Source organism: Cornus florida, unplaced genomic scaffold, assembly GCF_030987335.1.
Source record: "Cornus florida cultivar Cherokee Brave unplaced genomic scaffold, ASM3098733v1 CherokeeBrave_3.0.0_Hap2_Chr11, whole genome shotgun sequence".
NCBI lineage: Eukaryota > Viridiplantae > Streptophyta > Magnoliopsida > Cornales > Cornaceae > Cornus > Cornus florida.
In genome coordinates this window covers 121,124,177-121,129,974 of record NW_026775581.1, presented here as the reverse complement: position 1 = coordinate 121,129,974, position 5,798 = coordinate 121,124,177, and the positions used below count along the sequence as shown (strand labels likewise).

Sequence of the window (5,798 nt, the reverse complement as noted above, 5' to 3'; positions counted from 1 at the left end):
GGCAACGACGGTGGTAGTGATGGAAGTCGTCAATGGGGGGTAGGTGATAATGGTATAAGGTAGTGACGGTGGCATTTGTGTGGTGGTGGTGGAATGTAGTGGTGGTGTATGTGGTGGTAGTGGTGGAAGGTAATGGAGGTAACATTGGTCGTGGCAGTGGAAAGAAGTGGAATACGATGGCGATGGAAGACAATAGAGTCGGCGACGGTGCGGTGGTGGTGGTGGTGGAAGGTGACAGTGGTGGAATGCGTTAGTGGTGACGGCGTTGGCAGGGGTGGCGGTAATGGTGGCGGCAATGAAGGTGGACGAATGCAATGGATGTGTGTGGTGGCAACGGTGGAAGTTGGTGGTGGTGGCGGCAATGGTGGCGATAGCAGTGATAGAAGACAGTGTAGGTGACATGGCGTGGTGGTTGAAGGCAGCAATAACGATGGCATTGGCGGTGGTAGTAGTGGAAGGTGGCGGAAGGCAATGATGACAACGGTGATGGTAAAAGGCAATGACGATATTGATCTTTTGACTTATAAAATGAAGGTCTTTTAGAAACTTGATTTTTTTTTTATTTATTTTTTTATAAATTTATTTAGTAATGGAATGACCATCCAGTCTCTGTAACTAAATTCGATTTTTTTCAAATATTTTAAACAATAAACTAAACTAATTACATAGGATAATTAGAAGGAAGTGCCTAAAAAATTTTATTTTATTTTTAAATGAGCCTTCACAATTGTAAACACAACAAATGATATTTATTTTTATTTTTCATTAGCAATAATAAAAGGGATACTTTATAATTAACTGAGATAATATATTACATGTGTATATTTGAATTTTAGAAAAAAATAGATATATTTGAAAAAAAGTAAAAAGAATATATAAAACGAGAATGAGGGAGCAGGTGTCCATTTATGACATCAGATATATTTGAAATAAAGGAAAATTAAAAAAGAAAACAAGAATGCGTGTGAAGTGAGGCGAAAGCAGGTATTGTGTCAATTTATGACATCATCGATCGATACATTTGAAAAAAAAAAAAAGATAATAAAAAAGAAAACGAGAAAGCGTGAGAAGAAAGCAGTTGTCCATTTTTGGCTCCAACATAAATACTCCAATATCAAGACGCTCCGACGAACCAACCTATATACACACGGAATAAAGTTAGCGTTTCTCGTTCTTGTTGTTGAGGTCGAGGCTGCGATTCAAACAAGGGGTTGAGGGTTAGGGTTTTCTCTTCCAGTATTAGGGCTCGATCAGACTAATTTCTCGAGGGTACGATTCGGGTCTCGAGTCTCCGATTCAATCAAGGGCTTGAGGGTTAGGGTTTAATCGTCCACTATGCGTTCTTGAAGGCTCTATCAGACTTGGTTTTTGAGGCTGCGATTCAAACAAAAGTCACGAGGGTTAGGTTTAGTTTCAGAGGGTGGTTTTGAGTGTTCAATTCAAACTAGGGTCTCGAGGGTTAGTGTTAGATTCTGGTCTCGAGGTTTCGACTGAAACAAGGGCCTTGAGGGTTGGGGCTCCATCCAGATGATAGTATTGTGGGGCTCTATCCAGTGATGGTCTTGTGGGGTTCCATCTATACGACGATCTTGAGGATTCTGCAGACATTTTTTGGGTAAAAATTCTTTAAGTATATTGAACATATTTCTTTACCATTTATTAATCTAGTTCATTCTCAATTTCAGTGATTAATAGTTGTTTAAAGTGATAGGTTTTGATTGGCAGTTTTCCATAAGTCTACTCTAATTTTTTATATAAATTTTCACTGAATTGTTTTTAATAAATAATTAAACGTACCTTGATAAAGCTTTTACTTTTTGTATTAAGGACTATATATGGAAGGATATAAATTGGTTGATTATTAAGATATATTACATCAATATGTTTTATTAAAAAATATAATTACTTTACATGTATATTTGAGTATATGCAGTATTTATGTTAATCATATGTTCTTCTCCTATATGTACTGAATTTGTATTTTACCTCTAATTTAATGGCCTAATGTTAAATTTTTGTATAATTTTGTCTTATATTTGGGTAATTTACCCCACCTTTCCCTAAGCATAGCATGCTTACACCGGCTTCTCCCGACTTGACAATTTGCATACGGTTGACAATTTACATATGGGAATGTTGTTAGTGGCCAGTGTAGTACTTGAATCAATGAGGGAGGTCAATATAATTATGTTATTCGAAGGATTTATTTTTGATATTGTTTTTTCACATTTTATGTATTGTTGCATTGTTTAATACTCTACATGTATATTTGAGTATATGCATTATTTATGTTAATCATATGTTTTTTTTCCTATATTGTACTGAATTTGTATTTTTCCTCTAGTTTAATGGTCTAATGTTAAATTTTTGTATAATTTTGTCTTATATTTGGGTAATTTACTACCCCACCTTTCCTGAAGCATAGCATACTTACACTGGCTTCTCCCGACTTGACAGTTTCCACACGGTTGACAATTTACAGATGGGAATGTTGTTAGTGGCCAGTGTAGTACTTGAATCAACGAGGGAGGTCAATGTAATTATGTTATTCGAAGGATTTATTTTTGATATTGTCTTTTCACATTTTATGTATTGTTGCATTGTTTAATACTTTACATGTATATTTGAGTATATGCAGTATTTATGTTAATCATATGTTCTTTTCCTACATTAGTGTACCAAATTTGTATTTTACCTCTAGTTTAATGGTCTAATGTTAAATTTTTGTATAATTTTGTCTAATATTTGAGTAATTTACCCCACCTTTCCTAAAGCATAGCATGCTTACACCTGCTTTTCCCGACTTGACAATTTCCACACGGTTGACAATTTACAGATGGGAATGTTGTTAGTGGCCAGTGTAGTAATTGAATCAACGAGGGAGTTCAATGTAATTATGTTATTTGATGGATTTATTTTTTATATAGTGTTTTTTCACATTTTATGTATTTTTGCATTGTATAAACTAATTTCTCTTCATGTTAAAGACTGCTCTAATATAAAGATTCGGAAGCTCGAAGATGGAAAGAGTGCTCATATCTAATGATTGAGAGCTGGTGGTTCGAATCCGCCCGAATCTATTTGATAATAGAAATAATGATTGATTTTTTTTTTTTTTAAAAAGAGAATATGATGGCTAGTTTATTATTTTTCGTTGCTAGTCTTTTTGAGTATTGCTGGTGAAATGGCATCGGCAGTCTGTGGGTATTAGAAGCTGGGACCTCTGTTTAAATGAGGTAAATGTCCCATATAATATATACATGTAGGCACCTAGCTAAAAAAATAATTTCAGACAGAATAAGAGACAATTGTATGCTCCTTCCAATTAGTGGCATCAATTTGCTACAAAGTATTGTGGCAACAAACTCATATTTAATCTATTGCTTTTTTGGTTGCTTTCAAATTTTAAACTTAAATGATTTGTGATGTTTTTTAATGGTTGGCTATAAGGAATGCGTTGGAGCCACGGAGGCTGAATCCTTTTCAAAGAGGTGGTTTCATTATCAGTAAGCTTAAAAGAGTAGATGCGGTATCCACAGTACATACACAATTCTTTGCACCTAAACATATTTTGTCTCCTTTATAGGGTGAAAAGGGACATTCTTATCTTATTTTCTCTTACATTGGATCATTGATGTTGGGATCTTTGTATAAATCATGGGTCTGCACTCTGCAGAGCTCAGGGTGAGTTTCCGTGGTGTTGAATGCCTTTAACATAGACTTTATGTGATTGTGATCATTTGAACAAAGTAGGATATTAATTACTTCTTTTGTAAATGATCTTTTGAACAAAGTAGGATCTTAATTATTTCTTTGGTGCAACAACTGTTCTCTGGGGATCAATGTTGTGATATCTTTTCTAGTCATACTCATAAATGAAATGGAGAGACTTCATTAATTTCCATTTGGGTCTGTAGAACTTCAAAGAGTACTTTCTAGACCGACATATTTGATATTTCTAATGCATTTTCTTTCAGTGCTGATAGTTTTCAGTAATGCATTTGTTTAAACGTAATGATCATTTCAGTTTGGTGCCTTCTAATTCAGTGTATCCAAGTGTATCTGCTGGTTCATTGGTGTCGGGATCTTTGTATAAATCATGGGTCTGCACTTTGCAGGGCTCAGGATGAGTCCGTGGTGTTGAATGCCTTTAACATAGACTTTATATGATTGTGATCATTTGAACAAAAGTAGGATCTTAATTACTTCTTTTGTAAATGATCTTTTGAACAAAGTAGGATCATAATTATTTCTTTGGTGCAACAACTGTTCTCTGGAGATCAATATTGTGATATCTTTTCAAGTCATACTCATAAATGAAATGGAGAACTTCATTAATTTCCATTTGGGCTCTGTAGAACTTCAAAGAGTACTTTCTGGACTGACATATTTGATATTTCTAATGCATTTTCTTTCAGTGCTGATAGTTTTCAGTAATGCATTTGTTTACATGTAATGATCATTTCAGTTTGGTGCCTTCTAATTCAGTGTATCCAAGTGTATCTGCTGGACAGGGATGACATTTTCTTGTTTTTCGATGTACACAGCAGTCTCCTTTGAAAGATGCTTGGTGTTGTATCGGATTTTGGAAGTCTTCAAATCTTTTACTTGTGTTGGGTGAGAGTTTTGCTGTCTGTTGTTTTCACCTACTGCTTCCTGATTTCAATGCCTTTGGAGTACAGTTAGCATGCTGTCAATTACAATGTTTATGAGATAGCAAGGATGGAATGGAAGCAAATGTTTGCGCTTGTTCTTTGGTGTCTCCCTGGCATCGGTGTTCAAGGTAACAACAATTCACATGCTTTCTATGTGGTATTAAATTTAATATATATATATATATTTTCCTGTAGTTAATCCTGTAAAGAGTTTAACTAATTTCAAATGCTTTTTGAGAGGGTGCGAGAACTACTGCAATTTGCATCTGTTTTTACCCACAACATGGGAAGAGCAAGAGGAAGAGGAAAATTTTGATTATGCTAATTTATATGATGATATATTTTTTAATATTATTGATTTATTCTTTTATTTATTTTTATACATATGCATTTTTGTTGGCCTGTGTCACCTGACGTGTTTACTGGATGAGAAGCCGACACAGATCTGTTTCAAGCATTTCTATCTTCGAGTATTCGAGCCCACACCAAACAGTATCAATAGCATTGTGCATGGTGGGTGGTCCACAAGTTATCACACGGTGGGTGGTAAATTTGTGCGCGATGGTTGGGGCTCAATCCAGATGATGGTCTTGTGGGGCTTGATCCAGCGATCTAGATGATAGTCTTGAGGGTTCTGCGCACTTTTTTTGGGTTAAAATTCATAAATCAACTATATTTAACTGATTTATTTACCATCTATTAGTCTTGCCTCATTTTCAGTTTCAGTGATTAATAGTTGTTTAAGGGGGTAGGTTATGTTTTTTATATAATTTTTCACTGACTTAATTTTAAAAGATGATTGGAAGTGTTTTGATAAAGCTTTACTTTTTGTATTAAGGACTATATATGGAAGGATAGAAATTGATTGATTATGAAGATATTTTACATCAATATGTTATATTAAAATTTTTAATAACTTTACATGTATATATATGAGTATATTCAGTATTTATGTTAATCGTATGTTCTTTTGTTATATTATTGTGCTGAATTTGTATTTTACCCTAGTTTAATGGTCTAATGTTAATTTTTTGTACAATTTTGACTTCTATTTGGGTAATTACCCCACCTTTCCTGAAGCATAACATACTTGCACCGGCTTCTCCCATTGATTTAAAAATTACTTGGTTCTCCCCTATGTTT

At 34.4% G+C, this 5,798-nt stretch overlaps 1 long non-coding RNA gene across 1 annotated transcript; it reads left to right on the top strand.

Moving 5' to 3' along the window:
• Window positions 1-822: 822 nt before the first annotated feature.
• On the top strand, window positions 823-5,567 carry LOC132286710 (uncharacterized). Its single transcript, XR_009472845.1, has 3 exons — window positions 823-1,615; window positions 4,551-4,783; window positions 5,090-5,567. It is a non-coding gene; the product is annotated as an uncharacterized LOC132286710 (long non-coding RNA).
• Window positions 5,568-5,798: the final 231 nt, after the last annotated feature.